The sequence below is a fragment of the Aythya ferina genome (genome assembly GCF_964211825.1).
Source record: "Aythya ferina genome assembly, chromosome: 2".
NCBI lineage: Eukaryota > Metazoa > Chordata > Aves > Anseriformes > Anatidae > Aythya > Aythya ferina.
In genome coordinates, this window is record NC_140297.1 from 16638065 (window position 1) to 16658794 (window position 20730).

General features: G+C 44.2%; 1 long non-coding RNA gene across 1 annotated transcript; it reads left to right on the forward strand.

Annotated features, from left to right (window-relative positions):
* The first annotated feature begins 7167 nt into the window (after positions 1-7167).
* On the forward strand, positions 7168-11066 carry LOC311431642. Its single transcript, XR_014689558.1, has 3 exons — positions 7168-7295; positions 7460-7541; positions 10796-11066. It is a non-coding gene; the product is annotated as an uncharacterized lncRNA (long non-coding RNA).
* Positions 11067-20730: the final 9664 nt, after the last annotated feature.

A 20730-nucleotide genomic window follows, 5' to 3' on the forward strand; every position in this document is an offset into this window, starting at 1 on the left:
TATTAGAGTTGATGAAAGTTGTGCAGCTAAAAAGCTTAACATAGCAAGCTGGGAATATCTGCATATATATATATATACACACACATACACAGACATGCATGTACACACACAGACATGGTTCTTCTTTATTTTCCAAGTATACTATTCCTAATATTGAAAATGCAGAGAAAAAAAAAAAGAGTTATGATATAAATTGTCTTGAAGTAATGACACCCTAATGTTCTTACTTGATTAACAGATCATGTATTTCTTGAACAGTCACAGACCCAGTTTTGTAGTTTCTTTAACAATCTTCATGCCTGCCTAAGAAATATACCGAATGTTCTTTGTTGTGATTATTCGTGATGCCTAAATTTCACACTCAAGAGGATACTGGAAATGCTATTAGTTTAGAAGGGTATTTGAATTTGTTTGTGGTTTGGCAACACAGAAAATGATGTTTGATGTAATTTTTGTTCCTATTTGTAAGGGAATTTAGTAATTGTAGAGACTGAATGTTTATCCATGCTTATCCATGAATACCACATGAGTTAACTGCATCAAATCTGATAATACCACATGAGAGGTGGTAGAATATTTTCATACATTATTTTTTTTTCCCAATACAGAGATGAAAATAAATATTTCTGGATTTTGTCCAATTCTGATGATTTTTATTTTTATTTTTTTTTCCCCATCTGTCGTGCCCTGATCTATGGCTGTGAAGAGATTTCTAATCCCCCCAGGTTCCCCGATGTGGGTGCAGTTTTGTGACAGTGAACTCGAACTCTGACTTTCTGTGGGGGTGTTTTATCAGACATCAGCCAGGTCTGCCTGGGGGTGGTTGAGCTGGACAGGCCAGTCTTTCACCTATTTCTAGTGATTTCTGCTTGCAGCTTTCTTTACAAGCATTGGTGAGCCTCCTGCTTACAGTCCCAGCCCTTTTAGCTCCTGTCCTTATATGAGCCTTGTTGTCCTCCTCAATGCTGAGCACAGAGCCACTGAAACACATGGAGATACACTGCTGTTGGACCAGGCTTACACATGAAAAGACTCACGTGTGAATTCAAGCTCATTTTTTTTGCAAAACTGTCAAGGATGTGATCTAGTCAGCATCACTAACATGCTTTACTGAAAAGCTTTACACCCTCAGTTTACACCACCTGTGAATGCAGCTTCTTGGAACTAACCAGAAGATTCTTTGGATATATTCTCCTATCAACATCTATAAATATTACAAGGTTTCGAGGCTACTCAGGGGTTAAAGTTGTTCTAGCAAGTGTCCTTAATAAGGAATTCAGACAGTTTCTGTTTGGTTTTAATTATGACAGCCTTTCATATAGGTTGGAGGGGCTCCTGGCTCTGTCCTGTTGAGACATTAAAGGTCTCTTTGTTTAAAAGCTCAGAGCCAGATCTGAGATTGCCTGCAGTTCACCTTTAGGATATGGAAAAGTGCTGAGACATGGCAGGGTTTGATGCTGGTAGCCCCCGTGGTGGGAGCTGCGGCACGGGGTGTTGTCAGCATCGCTCTCCCTGCTGCAGCCTGCTTGCTCCGGCTGCGATGCTATCAGCATTCCTTGCTGGAGTCTGTCTGAGTGATGGCTGATTAATGAACTGGGGCTACAGCTATCTGTGAGAAAGAAGAATTGCTTATTTCACCCATGTCACAGTCCTAATTGGGAAAGTCTGACAGCATCTGGTTCACTCCATGTATAGGCACCAGATACACAGAAAGACTTCTTCCAAGATTGTTGTGATTTTCTCTAATCTCTCCCCTGCAACACCACTTTACCCAGGAAATAAAACAACCAACCTTGGAATTTCTTTCTAAGATAGAGAGAGAGGAAGGAAAAACATGACCTTCCACTAAAATGAGTTCTATGAAAAGAAGTGCAGAACACAAATTTGTTTCATAAGCACTTTGTCAAAGAAAGTCTCATTCACCGTTTCATCTGGAAAAAAAAAAAAAAAAAAGGAAAAAGAAAAAAAAAAAATCTTACAAGTAAATACACCAGAGTTCTCTATTCTGAAGACCAGGGAGCCCTTTTAATTTCTGATCTTAAAATGAGATGTCTGCCAGTTTATTTGCTTTCTCTTCACCTAGGTGCTGCAACAAAAACAAAATAAAATGCTACTGATGCACCCCATATCACAAGCCAAGATGGACCAACATGTGGCAGCAACCCACATTGTCACTTCTTCACGTGTACCCGTGCAGGAGGTCACTGGTTCTTCCATGTTTCCATTTAAGCCACTCTTCAATATGCTACCGAGCTCATCAGTAAGAGACCAGGTCTCTTAAGAAACATGCTGGACTCACTGGTGTTACTCCCCAATTTCTTGTGGTAACCAACTATTTTCTCATCTGCATTATTCCTGTCAGGACACGTAGGGTTTTCCAGATGGTAGAGCTGGCCTCTATTTTTTTCCTGAGTGAAAATATCACTGAAAGTATAAGGCAGCAGAAGTTCAGGTCTGACATCTGTGTTATTGAAATTGAATTTCTCAGCCATCTATGACTTGCTGCCAGCCTGCAGCATTTGGGGTGTTTCAGCTCTGTAGAAGACAAAATTGTTCACAATTGCCTGCAAATGAGCACGTACCAGGCATCTTCCTGGGCATTTGGCTCTCTAGAAGGTCTACTAAATAACAATTCTCATAACGGTGATTTATGAGCTGTAGATTCTGCAAAATATGCTTGTTTGAAGGATGATATTAAATCAGAACATCAAAAAGATGTTGAATGCTGAAGGGAGTCTCTTCACTGGCTGCCATGTCAACCTGCTTATTCTCTGCTGACCATGATAGTAAGTCTCATAGGAAACACAAGATGTAGGTATCCTGCCTCATGTTCTAATCCTCTGCCAAATCAATTAGCTCTTCTTAAGGATGGGAATTTCAACTGCAGTATGGGGAGATACTGTGGGAGGTATAATGTAAGCTGAGCGGGGTCTTGGCTTTGCAAAACCTCACTACTACCCCAGAGCCACCTGCAGAGCGTAGTAGGAGCACTGTGACTTGTGCAGGCACTGGGCCAGCCTGACTCCTAGCTCCCAAACTTGATTCTTCAAAGGAAAATCTGAGTAGTTCGGGTACTTCAAGAAAAAAATCTGCTTTATTGGGAAGCTGCATTTTGGCGAGATGAGCATGACTGATGAGCTCACCTTGGTGTGCTGTGCCACAGCGTTTGAGACTGAATGAAAATCCATCTCTCTGGCTGTGTGGTTGTTCCAGCCTGTTGTCCTTTAGTGTAATGGCTGGAAGTTCAAAGGAAACCTTTGAACCTCAAGCCTGTACACTCTCAAAGTGCACGCGCTGGGCCACCTTCTGCGGTTTGTTCACGGATCCCAGAGGTTGAGTGAGGAAAGTGATGTTAACCTCCTTCCAGGTCCTGGCACTGCAATGAACTCTGCAAGGTTAAAATAGCATCAGCAGTATTTCCAGACACATTGCAGCTTCCAAGGATCAGGAACGTTTGGGCTCATGAGCAAGTCTCTTCTGCTGTAGCCACACACTTGCAGCTGTCACTTCTCCTTAGGGTATACTCCAAGGAAGTTGGTGGCACAGGCTCTCTGTGCTGCACACACGAGTTTAAAAGAACCTGCATTCAGATGCAGGTAGCTTCTCTAACCTGGAGTTGTGTCAAACAGTCTGAATCTGAAAACAGTGGAGGTGCATTGGGAGAAAACAAAGCAGTTTGATCATGGAAACTTAAAAAAGAAAGGCAAAGAAATTCCAAGTGCACAGTCCTTGTGGCCGTGTCAGCTAACTTGGTCATAACATACTCCATCTTTCCAGGAGCACAAAGCTTTCACAGCTACTGATCAGCATCACAGTGCTACGCAGAGGACATAAATGATATGAAGAAAAGGTTAAGGTGTCTCCACGGCCACAGTGATGGTAGCTAGACCCTGGAGATGGTTCCTTGCACAGGCTCAGGACCCAAGAGGCACAAAGTCATGATGGAATAGAAAAAGCAGCACCCTGGCTACCTTCAGTGCCATGAAGTAAATGCTATGGCTTTCTCAGAGAGCAACACCGAGGTAGATCAGTTGCTGTTACCTGCAGCAGTCGTATCTGCAGTCATGGTCTCTGGCTTGAAGTCTGAGTGGGGAAAAGAAGATTAAATTTAGTATATTCATGAGACCCTGAGAAGAGGAGAGGAAGAAGGGGGTTAATTCATCCCTGATTTATACCTTTTGCAGCTTAATGCATTGCATATTGGTGTTAGGACTCAACAGGGCTATGCTTTTCCATAGGGATGACTTGCGTAATAAGGTTAAACATCTGGATATGTGTGGGAACAGCAGGTTCAGTACATACAAGGTGGGGTAAAGCCAGAGCTACTTAGAAATACTACGTGCTGAGCCCAGTACTTGCCTTGTTTAGCTTTGTGTTTGAAGTCAGCACATGGTCTGTGCTCCAGCCCATTCCAGCAAGCTTCCCACTTGTTCCCAGTTGCCTTCCTGAAACCAATTTGTGTGGCAGAAGTAACGCAGCCAAAGTGCACAAATACCATCTGGGCTGGGCAGTCTGGTTTAAAGATTTCAGTCACCGGGGCTTCCCAGGGGGACTTTTCAGGTATTGCATTAACACAGCATGTGGGGACAGATTAGGAAAACTCAGGTCTGCCTTAAATCCATCTTCTAGGTCTTTGCAGGCAGCTCGGAAGCTCTCTTCCTAATGGTGCCAGGGGGACAGCTGGAGGAGGCTCCACCGTGTCCCCTTTTCAGGCTGATCTCAATGAACCTTTGTGGTCCCACCGATGCCAACGTGAGAACATTTCCTCTGAAGTCATTTGTGTAAACAGCACAGGGATGGACTCTGAGCATTCAGCTTTGTCCCACATGACGGGGACAGTAGCTCGACTGTTGATTTATTTAAAAGGAAAAACAACAACAAAAAGCATTGCCAGGAAGTTGTATGACTGTCAGGAAACACTCACCAAAGGGACTGTGTTTAGCAGCATATGCAAAGCCAGCAAGCAAATCCACTGCTTTATAAAGTAACGCTTTTTATTTATATTTTTGACAACATATTAAACTAATCTGTTAAGGATGTTAACTCTGTTCCAAATCCCTTTTTACCTTCTTTAAACGTTTTTAAGCATGGAGTGTTTCTTTAGGACACATTGCACAAATGGCTGTAATAGGGAATTTATTTTCATGCTTATGTGTTCCCTTTTTGTCATTAACATTCTTTCCACTGTACCATGGCCAGGAATGGATGCCAGGTCCTGAAGTTTTTTCTGCATCATGTGGAAGCTCTTCTAATCGGCTGGTGTTCTGTGATACAGTGGGAAAGTGCAGGGATTTTGAGCTGAGACATTTTCATACAAGCCTATTGCATCTTCCTATAATGGTGGAGCTCCCCTAGAAACCCTGGCTCTGAAGATTTCCTGCCCCAAAATCTCTTTCTGCCCTTTAAGAGGAGAGGTGGGAAAAATGTCCAGTAATGCCATGAACATGGGTATTTTTCAGAGCAGGATGGAAGATGGAAAACAAAATTCATCAATGCTTTCTTCAGCAAATAACATGCCTATTCAGGGCCAAGGCGTTTATTCTATGGGTTACATGCATTTAGTTGTTGTTGTTCAAGGAAGGGTGGGTTCCCCTCGAAGTAAGGTGCTTTCTGGAAAGGGAAAATAGCCCTTGGGAAAACAAACAGACCAACAAACTGACACAACAGCCAACCAAACAAATTAAAAAGACAATTCCAAGTGAGAATATAGAGGTGGGGTGAAAGTGTTGAACTCTGCTGAGCATTACCTCCCGTTGCCAGCCCCTCGGATGGGAGCAGAGGTCCCTGCTCCGTGCACAGCCCCATTCTCTTCTCACAGAGGGCTGTGGGAGGTGAAGAAGCAGCACTCAAATGACAGCTGCTGGCTCGCAGAGCAGAATGAGGCCAGCCACAGGGTTGTGGTGCTGGGTGCCTTCCTTCAAGCTCGCTTTCCCTTGCCTCAGCAGCTGTGCATCCAGTGCTGCATTGCATGCAGGCTGCAATGAGAGGTGTAGTGCGTGGCTTTGTGCTGCTGCACCCTAGCTCAGGGTGGGCTGGTGGTGACACCCAGCCCTCATGCCAGCTCTAATTGCCATCCCCCCAGATCCTATCCATTTGGATCATATCCAAATCATGTAAACCCTATTAAAAAGAAGGGTAGAATTCCCATTCCCCTTCCCTCATTTGTCTGTGCTTTACCTCATCTCTTGAAGAGTTTGTCTATTTGGGGGTCCAGTCTGGTGAAACACCTTCCTACATATTTTCATCTCTCGGGAAAGTGAGCACAAGCTTAACCATATGCTTTGCTGTCTCAGGGTCTTTTTGGTGTATGTTCCAAACCGGTGCCCACCCCCACCACTAATTGACTCGAAGGTAAGGTACTGAAACTGAGAACAGGAGGAAGCTCCTATTTCAATGTCCGATACAAACTGGCATGTCACTAAGCTTCTATAAACACAGGATTCGGCCGAGATTACATCAGCACAAACCAGCTCAAACTGTTCATCTGAGAGTAGACTATTGCATTTCATTAAGAACGGGAACTGTAATTTCACAGCTCTAGTTCCCATAAAATAATAAAAGCAGTGAGCGAAGAATGGACGTTTTTGTTGAAAATTAGATGTGTCAAGAGATGAAAAATCTTGGCTCCAAAAATGGTAGGAAGGTGTGCACGGTAGTTCAGTACTTAAGATATTCACTAAATAGACACATTTCTGTAGTATATGGCAGAACTTTCCTGTTATTTTAGCTATTAATCCAGACACTGCTTATTTACTCCTAGTCCACATTTGCCCAAAGTTGTGTTGCTTTAATACCTTGTTGAAATGTTCTAGTTAAACATAATTTCTAAATGGGTCCTATTATTCATATAATGATTGGGAAATTACTCATTTATTGATCTGGAAATTTAGCTTCTCCTTTGCACACAGTTGGTGATTTTTCTGTGTGAGCACTGCTGCCTTGGGGAGATGCATGATTCTTCTTGTGATCACCCCTTCTTTGTCAGGATGAATGCATTGTTGTTTTTTATTTTATTTTATTTTATTTTATTTTATTTTATTTTATTTTATTTTATTTTATTTTATTTTATTTTATTTTATTTTATTTTATTTTATTTTATTTTATTTTATTTTATTATTTATTTATTTATTTTTTATTTTTTATTAATAAAAAAAAAATGTCTTCAAGCACATGAGCAGCCAGCAGTCTGGGGCCTGGACCTGCTGCCAAAGAACTGCAGACAGTAAAATCACAGCCTGTGAGTGGAGAAAGTTGCAAAATCTGGGGCCAAATGGACCAACATGTCCACATTCTCAGTAAGTGAGGTTTTGTTAGCTATTAAACCATGTGTCCGAGGTGGGCTTGCCAAACCAAGTACTACAGATTGGTCTAAACAACTGTCTAGTTTTCATCACTGTTTAATACTTCCTTGAGATCTGACACCTGCAAGTTTAATAGTCACGATTCTCCACCTTAGCAGTGCTGCTCTCCATCCTGACGCAACTTCACTCCTCTCAGAGCCAGTTGGTCACCCTTTACCTTTGGATGGAGTCTCCAGAGAGGTGAGCCTCACAAAAGGAAATTAAGAAAATTTCCCCCTAAATCCCATCTATAACCTGCCTAAATCTCCTTGGAGAGATGACTCACGCTGTGAAGTACTCTAGGAGCTTGCTCATCAGAAACACTGTTGGAAAATATGGTCTCGTGTTCCTGTGATGTTGTCTTTAGTTGCCAGGTCTGAGGGATTTCCAGAGCTTCAGAGGGTCACTTGCCTCACAGAGCGACAGAAAGGCTGCCCAGGACCTCGGTACATGAATATCACTGGTTACAATGGGAACTGTCTCATATGGCTGCACAGAGTGTCACGGGGACCTCTCCAGACCCTTCCTGCTCCTTGCTGCTCTGGTGGCTGTTTGCAATGCATCTGCCTCCAAGTGCAGAGCTGTGTGTGCTGGCAGGGGATGCAGCAAGGCTCAGGATCAAAAGCTTATCCTGAATACCACCCCTGGATCCCAACTTACTCCTTGCATAATGCAGTTTTAAAACCAGAAGGGGCTGATCTGCCAGTTCAGGCAGCGCACAAGTTGGTCAAAACTTGCAGATAACTGGTGATTGGCAGAGATTTCACGTGTGAGCTTCCCCTGCCTCTGGGCAGCACCCTTGGAAGGTTTCCTCCCCACGCCGTGGCACTGGTGATCCACCCTTTTCCTCACCGTGCTGGTGCGTGGCCCTGGGGTGCAATGACGAGGAGGAAAGAAGGGGAATGTGATATTCCCGAGGGTGCCACATCAGAAGGGGCCCTGCATTATAAAGATCCTGCTTTTGAAACACAACAGCTCTGAAAGTGTCAGTTATTTAAATTGTTTGTGAGCCTAAAAACCGGGGTTTGGATGGGCTTTCACAGGCATGGCACTGTAGGGTGCTCCCAGCTCTATCATCCCCAGCTAGCACCTCCCAGCTGGGAGAAGGAGAGCTCCCGTGGTGACTTTTGGAGTGCCACAGGGCTGTAGCACAATGGGGTAAAGATGAGGTTCAGACAGCAAAGCCAAGCTTCCATGTGTAAAGCATGCTTTCCTTGCAGGGATCCCCTTTCTATTACTCATCCTAGTGACAATAACGTTGTGTAAAACCAGCCAGCCTTTGCCTGACACAACCTTCGGCAAAGCAGCATGCCCGCCTTGCCTGGGGAAGAGAGGAGAAACGCTGCTGCGAGCTGAAATGCCCTGCTTGCCTCCTGAAGGCACTGCCAGAGCTCCCCATCATCGCTGCTGCCCCAGACCCAGCAGATGGCACTGCTGCCTGGGGTTTCTCCTGGTCCAAGGGCAGGATCTGCCTCCAGCACGCTCAGCTGGGGAGGGAGAGGAGGAGAGGGCTGCAGGGCGAGCTTGGTGAGGCAGGGTGAGCTCTGCCAAAACCACAGAATCACAGTATGGTGGAGGCTGAAAGGTAACTCTGGAGACTGCCCAGCCCAAACCCTTGCACAAAGCAGGGTCAGCTAGAGAAGGTTTGCCTGGCACTGTGTCCAGCTGGGTTTTGAAGATCTCCAAGGATGAAGACTACACTTTTCTGGGCAGCCTATGCCACTGTTTGACCACCATCATAGTCAAAAAATGTTTTTTTATATTAAATGGAATTTTCATTATTTCAATTTATACCCATTACCTCTTGTCCTGTCAGTGGGCACCACTGAGAGAAGTCTGGTTCAGTCTTACTACTCCTATCAGGTATTTAAAAACATCAATAAGATCTTCCCTGAGTCTTTTCTGCCTGTTGGTATTTCTCCTTACTATCTTATGAAACAACAACAACATTTAATATATGCCCTATACAAGTCAGCAGGGTGCCACCTAGAGAGAATCTCACAGGGAGAAGCATTTCCATATTACGTGCCTAACTATGGGACTGAGATCACAGCAAGATGTGTACTTCAGCACATGGTAGGTGTTTCTCTCTTTTAAATAGAGACAGCCAACTCCAAAATTTTGGATCAAACTATTCCCGACTTTGGGGGAGAGATTTCAAGCCCAGATCTTGGTCTCTTCAAGCTTCGCTGTTGATAGATGCAAAACATTGAAGACTTTTCTGGAACTTGGTCCAGGTGCAAAAGCTGTGTAACTGGTTGAGCTTTTTTTTGCTAAAGCTTTTAGGAAGATTATCTGGCCTGTTCTACCCATATTGGACCCTTCCCATCATGATAACTGGCTCCTAATAGCAGGCTGGGTAAGGAGTTTCTCCTTCCCTGGTGTTTTCTCTTGACAAGCATTGGCTCCTCTAGCCAGAGGTGTCTGCATGCCAAGCCACAATATTCCTCCCAGCATGTTTTACATAGAGCTTTATTTATTTATTTCTGTGCTGCATCCTGCTAGCTTGCCAGTGGAAATCTGCCTGGGGGATTTGTTTCATGTCTCCTGCAATGGGACCTGGAAATCTGCCTTCTCAGCTTTACCAAAACTCTTCTGGCCAATATTAGGAGAGGATGCCAGAATATAGCAGCTCCTGTAGTGCATGGGAAATGCATCTCCCTTGCTGGCTAAAGACTTTTGCTCTTTGATGGTTCCTTTCTTCACCATCACCACCACAGCCACTTTCTCCTCTTCCTCCTCTTCTTCCTTCTCCACCTCTTTTCCCTTCTCCTCTTCCTCTTCCTTCCCTTCCTCCTCCTCCTCCTCTCCCGTCTCTTCCTTCTCCTTTAGATCTGCAGTTAATAATACATTTGTTTTCCAGAAGGCAAAGGAGTATCTTGCAGCCCTGCCAAGGAGCCTTATCTGCACACTACACCTGAAATTTAAGATTCCTCTGTAGTCATGGAGCAATATTTATCATGCCTTTTCACTGACCAGATTTACTAGTTCCAGCCCCCTAAATTCTTGCCTAACAGAAGTCTCGAAACCTATTTTGTTAATGATCAGTTTCATCCCTGCTTCCTAAGAACAGAGACAAAAGATCTTCCTTCAAAGTAACGTTTAAAGCTAAGCATTAAACAAGTGATATCACAAGGCTTATATTGCTGCACTTGTTGAATCTAAACACAAGACTGTGTTGTTGAATGTATGAGTCCTTCAGATGTGTTGCATGTTGAGATAGAAAGGCAAGCTAAAAAGCTGCCTGATGCAAACCTGGCTACGGTAAGCAGAAGGCTGTCAGGTGGTTGTAATGGCTCTTTGGTCCCAATTTAATTTATTTCAGTCCATGGGATTTTGCATTTTACTTTATGAGTTCCTAGATTTTGGCTTTCAGCACTTCATTCAAATCAACTGTCTACAAGGAAGCCTTCCTGAATATGCTCTTGGCTTTGGTTTAGAAAATTTCTTTACAGGAGCATCAGCCGTAAGTGAGTGTTGAGTCAAGTTTCAAAAATGCTGCTCCACACCAGAAAAGAAGAAAGATGTGGCAGTGGGTTTTGGAAGAGCTGCAGTTTGGCTCTTCAGTATGACATCATGGGAAAGCATCACCACTGAGCTGTTGCCATGCCAAGAATACAGAAGATGCTGAAGATAATGAAGAGATTCCAAAAGTCCTGAATGTTGTGTTAGCATCACTGAAACAATCCTAATGTTTGCAATAAAAACTTACTGAAAACACTTAAAGAATAGTTCCATGTCCATTTCCCAGTTGCATCACATTGACTAACAGCCAAATCTGTAAGATCCTAAGCAGATTTCTCCAGCAGAAAGCTGGCCACATTACAGAAAAAGACAGCTTGTCACGGGGGAAGAGCCTATTGTGTCAGTCTTGCACCAGAGGCATCCCGCTGCTCCTCTGAGCAGCAGAGATGGCAGAAAGAAGAGACTTGTCCCGGCAGCAGCTGGCCATAAAAGCATGTAGATTTTGCTCCACATCCCTTCCTGCCTTCTCCTGATGGTGAATGCCAGCTGCGGAGAGGGGGTGGGCCAAGGGGAGTGAGGGAGACGTCTCCCGTGGTTGGCAGGAAAGGTTGGAAAGAGGATTAGAAATGGTTATTTGAATGCATGAGCCTGTTGACAGAGTCAGTGCTAAAGATCCCCCTTCTTGTTCTTAGCACGCCCTAACCCAGCTGGAGCTGCAGCTTCCCAACCAGAGCTTTCATCACTCAGGCTCTTTAGACCAACCAAATTCACACTTGCCTGTGCTAAACTGCAGCCCTGAGCCCTGCAGGAGGGTGTGGGAGGAGAGAAAAGTACCATTTCTACAGCCTTTTCCCAGGCTTTGTAAATCCAGTTGTGGCCCTGGGTGTAGCTGTACTTCTAGGCTGCAAATTAAATCTTCAAAAGAAGCTGGTGTGAGCTCGTACCTGTCCAGTCAGGCAGCTTGGAAAGCCACAGCACAGAAACATAAGCTGGTACAACAAGTAATCAGAGCACTTGGGTTTGCCTGAGTCATCGTCATACCTTCCTAATGAGCATCTCGGGGGCTCGGCTACCAGCAGGCAAACTCCTTTGGAAGTCGAGATCCCACAGTCCTAAACTGACTTGTGTATATTTACCAGTTCTTCTCAGACCGTGGGATGTGCAAATGCATGGGCAAGATTATCACCATCTTGGGGCAGGAGTGCATGAAAACACACAGGACTGACTTAAAGTCAGTAAGGAGAGGCTTTGGGCAAGGAATGCAGGGGGAGGTCCTCAGAGACAGTGCCGAGGTGCCTGAAGCACAATGCAGGGAGAATTGAGGTGGCTGGATTGAAGCTCATGCTGCAGCAAACCCACTGAACCCCTGAATTTTATCTCCAGGTTGCTTGTTTTCCAATCTCACCACACAAGAAGGACAAGGAATAGAGACATGAGAGCCCTGTTACCTCGGTACAGTGACAGGCCACTGAATCAGACCTCTTCCTCTGTCCAGTGACCTCCTGTCCTCCTCTGTCCAGTGACCCCTGTGTCATGCCCACCTACAGGAGCAGGAGGAAGGAAGAGGCTACAATGGGATGCTCTGGAGGGCAGTCATTAGGGTTTTCTTGAGAGAGACGAAAACTCCTTCCTCTCTTGCTTGACCTTGCTACCACAACTGCAATGGGTAGCAGCTCTTCCCATGCCTCCCTGAGACAGGCACTAAATTCCTACAGGGAAATAAGGAACATGATCAATCCCTCTGTTTAGGATTTTTATCATTTATTAACCTTTGAGTTTTTGTGGGCTAATCTGCAGGAGCACCAAGGTTTTTCTACAGGCTGAGAATTATTGCTCAGGGACTTGACCCTGACTCTTCTGTCACAGATCCACAAGAGGTATCACAGAGTCACGCTATGGTTTGGGTCAGAAGGGACCTTTAAAAACCATCTAGTCCAACCCCTGTATAAGTGAATTTTCAGGCACCTAAGCATCACTTACAAAATCAGTGCATCTTTCCCTGTTTTTAGCAGCCTTTGCCAACAGTACCTATCTGTTTCCTTGAGCTGATATTAGACACTCATTTTTTTTAAGTGTCAGAAGCTCTAAATTAGGCTTACACAGGGCTGCAAAACACCAGTGTATCAGATGATCTTAGCTTCCAATGGCTGTAACAGTAAATTAAGGTTGCTTAACTCCTTTAGGACTGAGCCCAAAGTCAAACACAGGCACACATGTACACAGCCTGTCAAGCCTGAGGCTTTAAGGCTCTGTGTGCAGCAATATGTGTGACCTCTTTCCTGCAGCTCCTCAACAGGCCGATGTAGGCCATACATGGGTCACGCCTGGCTCACGACGTTGATTAATCACTTTAACATTATGAGACTCGCACGCGTTCCTGACACGAGGATGAGATGTGGAAACACATTCCCATATACAGGTCAGCCTGAACGTGTCAGCTTGGTGAAAAACAGTTCTTTTCCCAGAGAGCCGAGCAGTGATGCAAGTCCATGTGTCAAGTCTTACATTTACAAACAACTGTCCCGTAGCTCCTTATGCATGAGAAACTGTTGTGTGGTCATTTGGGAGTGGAGGGACACATGGGGGCAAAAGAGAAGTTTTGAAGGCAACCACTGGGCAGAGACATCTCCTTGACGTTGTGAAATGATCCACATGCATAACCCCATTTGCACCTTTTTGCTCCTCAGTGCAGTCTGTTTCCTTGGGCTGAGCACTGTTAATGCAGCCAGCCAATTTCCAATGTGCTGCTTTGTCTCTTTCTGTTGCCCTGCATTTGATAAACATGTGTGCCACGTGCCTAGAAGAGATAGGCAGAGTGTGTTTAGTTTGACCCCTCCATTTCTCTCCTCACGTTTACATGACATGGTGCTCCATGCACAGCGCTGCTTATCATCCACAGTCCAGTCCAACACATGCAGTATAAAATGAGAGAGAAGGAAGCAACTCCCAGACACAATGCTTATGATCTGGAAGCTGCATCACTTTAATGTGGCTTGTCATAGCACTGATAAAGGCTGGTGGATTGGAGATGGCTGCCTGTCAGACCAGTTTCTTATCACTGCGCTGCATTTTACAGGACCCAGAGTGTGACGCAAAGATACCCGAATGCAAAGTCAGCTCAAGTCAATCAAGCTGGAGCTGCTGGCACAGCCCCGGGGGGTGAGATAGAGGACGGTGGGTAGAGGCAGCACCTGGAACTGCTGTGCTGCATTTTTTGTGCTCCATGGTCCTGGAACAACTATTGCTCCGTCACGATGCAGCACCTGGCCCAGGAGACAACCTGGGCTTCAGCATCGCTGGCTGAGTTTGCCCTACAAGAACTAGGAGCAGGGGAGAGAAGGGTTTCTGCAGGAGCCAGCTCAGCTGGATTAAAGCTGAACCTTTGTCAGGTTGTTCAGCTATATGTGCTCCGTGCTTCAGAAGCTTTACATTACCAGGGTGATGCTGGTCCTGTACTTCCCCAGCTGATGGGGACTTGGCTATAAATTAGCATGTAGTTAGCATGATGCGACTTCAAAGCCCTGCATAAATGTTATCTGGCAGCTCCCCGCCGTAGATGTTCATTATCTGAAATGGGGAGGGTGAAGGCATTTGCTTAATGTCTCCTGGTGAATCAGTGACAGAGCAAGGACATGCGCTGGGGGGCCCTGGCTCCCCCAAATACCTCACTAGACCTCGTTGCCTCTCATGCTAATGGCTTCCATGCACAGCGAGCATTACCGAAAGCCCCAAGTGAGTGTGAGGAGGATGCCTGCTAGGAACCTTTGAAGAGCCTTGTAAAGACAGGACCCGCAGGAAATGCCTGAATGATGGTTTAAATGGCCATACTCACACGCACATGAAGTTTGCTGGGTCCTCGTCACGCACATTATGCTAGCAGCATCCTTTGAAGAGAGGGCACTCGTGTACCCATTCGTGCAGCTACGTGTCTGAAATACACTTAGCCAGGTAAAACCACTTGCCTGCATTTACCTCCAGATCAAAAACTGTTCTGATATCTGGGTGTATTTGAATCACAATTAAACTCCTCACAGCTGTAGCAGCCCTTTCCATGCCAAACTTCGCACTCTGGTTTCAGGCAAGTGAGTAGGAGTTAGAAGGTGCTTGAAAGTATGGGCCTTTTTAAAAGGAAAGATGAGTAAGTAGTGAACAGTTTTGGCTTGCAGATGTTTCTTAGGGGCAGACATTTAGGTCCTGGCATGCTTTCCTTAACAGTTTGAGCAACTGCAGTTCAGACACGTGCTGTTCCTCAACGCACGCTACCCTATCTGCTCTCCTTCGCACACAGCAGCTGTGCATCTGTGAGAGGAGATGGTGTCAAATTAATAGCAAGTAATTGCTAAGAGCTGATGAATCTCAGATGAAAGGCGCCATCTAATTACAAACTTTTGTCATTGTTCTTTACTATGAAGCCATCAGTTAAAGGACTGTTGCCCCTATAAATTTTTGTTTATGAGATATTAAATTTCAGTTATTGCATCTTGCTAATGTTTCCCAATAATGTGTCGGTCTCAGGTTTTGTCTCTTTTCTTTCTTTCCTTCTTTCTTTCTTTGTCCTTTTTATCTAAATAAGCTTTTTTTGCCTTGTCCATTTGACAAAATCCCTCAGTGTCCCATACACGCTCTGTGCACAAGCTACATGCATACCTGTACCAAAAGCTCTGTCTGAAAGTTGCCTGTGTATTCGCAGTCATGCTTTATCTGAATTTGCAGTCATGTCTTAGCTCCAATTTCTTAACTGCCTTTCTGTAAACTGCAGTGCTTTTTTGAGGTAGATAACACTTGTGAAAGAACGTGGAAAAGTTCTTAGAAGTAAAAGCTGATCAAGTCCAGCAGTGAGCTGGTTGTGCATCTGTGTATGCCTGGGCATGTGTACATGCAATTACTACAATGCCAGGCTGCGGAGTGTAAATAAGAACCACAATAACAAAGCAGATATAAAATAAACAGCTCGAAAGATCAAAGAGAGAAACTCTCAATATATGTGAAACAGAATATCAGACATAGCACTAAATAGGATCAGACTGGAAACTTAAACCACTTCTGTGCCAAGTCCATGGCTGGATTAACTTCATGGAGTTTAGTGGTGAACCAGGGATGAGTTTGGCATGTGGTGAACTTTTTGTTCTTGGCTAAGTTATGACATAATGTTGAAATTATTGTTACTGAAGTATAGCTGCCTCAAATTAGCTCAGGCTCCAAGCAGGAGTTTGGTTGTTGTGAACTTAAACTGCATGCAAAGTTAACAGGGGCTAGTTTAGACAGTGATTGCTTGCAGTTGATTAAAGTAAGATAACCATCCTGCTGAAAACCATAACTGAATTTCCACAGCCATTCGCTCTCAGAAGGCTTCAATTAGACTACTGTGCATCCCTTCCTCTGCACTGCAAACCACACCGCTGCTCTCCGAGCCACCTATGCGCTTACACAGGCTCTCTTCTCCCACTGCCATACGCTACAGGAGATGGAAACACTTGTCTTCAGCTTTCTGATCTGGGCCTGAAAGTTTGACCAAAAAGCTGTTTCCTCTAGGTTGCTATCACCATTTGGTAGAGGTTCACATAGAGGAGCTGAGATGCAGCTGTGTGCTCGAGATAAGCAATTTTTGCCTGCTGGGTTTATTCCTGCAGGGCCTGATGCTGGGCTGCATGTGGGTAGACCCCACCGTTTTACTGCTGTGCCATCAGCACAAGTTTTGTGCATCGTGGATGCTCTGCTGGAGGAGGGACTGGGTATACTGAGTGATGAGTCTCAGGGCTTTCTGAGATCAGAGAAATAATCCCAAAACAAAAGTGCATGTACTAAAATAAACAAAAAGCTTCAGCCCCCGGGGAAAACGTAATGATTCAGAATTTTGCAAGAAATATAACCCTGGACTATCCTTACCTCTTTGTAAAACAACAAAACACTCCATTGCACATCCGAGTTTTGCAATGCATTCTGCTCCTTTGAATTCCCACCAAGGCAAGTAGCAAGGATTGTAAGTTTTTTTGTTTTTGTTTTTGTTTTTTCCAAATGAAAAGAAAATATGTCAGTCATAAGAGCTCATGTATGAAAGCTGCTCTTAGCCTAGCAGACATAAACAGATCTAAGATACCAGTGCTGCAGTTCCTCAGTGGGAGCCCAGTGGAGAAAGGATCTGCAGAGTCTGTGGGGTTCCAGTCATGCTGGGTTCTCCTAGTGCCTGGCTGATTTATAGCTGCCCTAAATAACTTGGCTTCCCCTTGCTGACAGCAGAAGTCTGCTTTGCTTAATCCCACTGAACAGCAGAGGCTCGGTGTCATCTGCACTTCTGACCAGCATTTACTCGTGAGTTTACTGATAACACATCCTCCAAGGAAGCCAATTCTGACAAAGGAATAGTTCCCCCACTGACAAAGTTACTTAAAATACAAAATAATAGGGTTATGTTACATGTTATTGGGTTTTACAAGAAGATGCATGAGATTTAATTTCCACAGTGTGCTTCAGTGACCTTATTAATCCCTAACACTGAAGTGATTATGTCCCAGCCATCTCCATTAGGCTCCGCTGAGTGCCTCGGCGTTATCCTGGTAAGGGGCCAGGTCTCAGGACAGGAGATATGTGGCTCCTTCTGATTCTCGGTCATCTAGTGACACACACACTGGAAGTAAGAGGGAATGAAGGTTAAGGAAGACTGCGGAGTACAAATGAGAGTGATGACAGAAATTCCTGTTTTCAAGGCTTTCCTGGCAGAGCGAGGCTGCAAGATGTCATATTATTGTGTTCTTTTAGTTTGCTACAAGACATACTGATTACACAAACGGCTCCCAGATGAAAAGGGTTGGGGGTTTTGGCATCTTTAACAAAGGGAGTTTTTCTCCAAACTGAGTTTACAATTTGACAATACTGCTAAAGAATTACGGTGTTGTATTAAATAAGCTTTTTCTTTTTGGTTGCTCCCACTACAGTCTGTTTTGTTTCTTCAGTCGTTCTGATATGCCAATAACCAACCAGCCATATGGTGCTCCAAGAAAGAGCTATGGCACTGCATAGTCAGATATTTTTTTTTATTTTTTTTGGAGGGGGCAAGGAGTAAAAATTTACCATTACATTCTTGAATGTTCAGGGCTTTTATTTTTATTTTTATTTTATTTTCCCATACATATAAAAAAGGCTACTTTTTCTGCCACTCAGGAAATTACATTCTGCAATTAACCTTAATCTTATTTGTCCTTACTCCGAACAGTATCTTTTTCTCTTCAACCAGCTGCCATCTTTTTTGCTGGGGAAGGTATTTGTGGAACAAAAATCTATTGATTTTTATCTTCGGTACTATCTAAAAAAGATACGCATGGGTTTGCTCATGTCTGATGTTAAACCAAAACGATAATTTGGAAGCCATATATTCAGAATGTAAATGACTCATCTTTAGGTGAAACTGACCCTAATTAGATCTAGATCAGCCATCATTTGACAGAGAGAAAGAAAATTCATTTTCTCTGAAATGTGGTAATGGCTAGGAAACTAGCCCCAGAACCTTAAATTAAAAGCAGGTTTTAACATGCTGGCTCCATGCCTGCCTTCAATATCAGCCTCTGCCTGTTTTAGTTAAATAAATGGTAACAAAAGAAGACAGGCTGGGTGACGTTAAATAAAGAGAAATTTAAGAGAGTAATTATAGCATTAAGCAGGGCCAGAGGTGAGGAGCTGTAAACTTTGTGGAACAAAATGCAGCATTGCAGTTTCTCCAAAACTTTATTCACTAAAACCTTTCACTCCTGGCTGCACAAAGGTGTCTGCTAGCTAAGGTGCCTGTCCCCAGCTCAGGGCATGAGTGTGCTCATGACACCAGCCTGGCCGTGATCCCAGCACCCAGCTGCCTCCACAGACAGCACTCAGGGGTAGGATGGGAATCAGTGGGGCTCTGGAGGGCAAGGGTGGGTCCTGGCATGATCAGGCATCCCCCACTGAGTGTCTCACACTTCTTTTCCATCTCATTTTTAATCTAATGTCGATAGCACGTGCAGCTTGTGCCCCTCCCAGCTGCTAGAAGGCTTTGGAGAAGGAAGTTTGCTGGAGGAAGGGCTGTATCTCCTACAGCCTGGCTTTGAAGGGTTTGTGTTAAGAAGGCACAGCGAAGGAGCAGTCCATCCAAGTCTATGGGAATCCTAAAGGAGCGGTTCTGACTACCAGCTACTTTTATGAAATCAAAGTTTTCCTTGAAAAGCCAATTGCTCTAATAACACATGGTGGGCAAAGCTCAGAAGATTAGGGGCTTAATTCACATAAGCACCCGAGAGAGGCTCACAGAGGGGAATTGAATTAAAAAAAAAATCGTCTGGGCCTCTCTCGTCTTTGAAATGTGATGCCCTTGTTATGAATGAGGCTACTTAGGCATCTGTGCTCTGTGCGTGCGTGTGTTTGTGTAGAGACACATAGGAAACACACTCATGACCAGAAAAATACGATAGCCTGATGTTCTTAGAGGACAAAAAGTCAGCCTAACGCTCCCTAAATGTGTAGCTGCAGGAGCACTGATGTGCAACCCCAAGTGTCATGCAGCTTCCTTCTGGAGATGAAACTAAGGGCACAGCCATGCTCCAGAAGGAGAGGCTTTAACACCGGCCAGCACAGTATATAGCTTGTCTTTCCCTGGCCCAGTAATTCCTGTCAAGGGCCAGGAAAGACATTCCCAGAAAAGCATTCAGAAATCAGGATCTGCACCCAAAATTCGTAAGTTTTTTCTCATTACAGACTTTGGTATTGTGTGCTGCTGCCTCTGCTTTCACACGTTTTCAGCTGCAAGGTTCCCAGCTTTTTGTTAACTTTAAGAGTCTGAGACAACAAAAATTGTCAATTAATTAGATAAATTCAGGATCTGGGGTTTAGGAAAAAAAACATTTAGTACTGTGATAGTTGGCACTGGTAGATGAAAGCTACTGACAGCTCCAAGAATCTAATGCCTATTTCAGGAATGTCTTATGTAATATCGAGTTAATTTGCTGCTGGATACTGAATGTGGTAAGGGGGGAGGGGGGGGGGGGGGGGGGGATAATATTTAATTCAGTACAATTTTATGGAAAAAAAACATGTTCTTTCCTTTTTATGGAAAAAGAAGTAAAAATTTCACCATCATTTTAGTGAATACTTTTCATTCAGAACATTTTTCCACAATCATTTATGCAAGGTATTTACCTCAATCGAGAAATGAAATGTCAATGGAAAAACACCCACAATATTATTGATCAGGTTTTTCAAATCCGTTCATTTGAAAGACTTGAAATAATGTACTCTAAATGTCAGTATTTGATTACAGATTGCTTTCGCTTGTTTGAGTCTGCAGTTCAGCCAGCTGCCAAGAAAGACACAGTCCGCTTGCTTTGAGATCTCTGTGCAGGGAATACCCGCAGCAGGGTCTCTGGTACGCTCAGGTTCCCTTGTGTTTTTAAGGTAACTTTTACAAATGCAGGACACGCTGAATTTCACAGAAGTCCTGCTGGTTTCTGGGTCCTGACAACTTCAGCTATTTGGAGTATTTGCATCTTAACATATTCTTAGAAGGCAGAAGAACAAATTTTATGGCCCTAGTGGCTTGTTTGTGAATTTCAAAGTGCTGTTATCAGGACTAATGCATAGGGCTGGGGACCTTTCTCCCAAGAAAAGGGGTTGGTAAACATGCATTGGGTACTTTAGGAAAAACTGAAAGTGCTTATGCTGATCTGAAAAAGTTTCTCTGAAAGGAAGAACAAGTCCATCCTCACCCAGTAGCATTAACACAGTGGGAACACTTCCCTACTGCCTCTAAGATTTCCCCCAGGAAATCCCATTTTTTCCAGTCTGTGGTGTCACTTGGCAGTAGGCAAAAGGAGACATGGGTCACCTTTTATGAGTTTTTTTGGGGTTGGCTGTCTTCCTTCAGTTTACAAGGATTTTCTCAAATTGCTCCCATCGCTTACTGCCA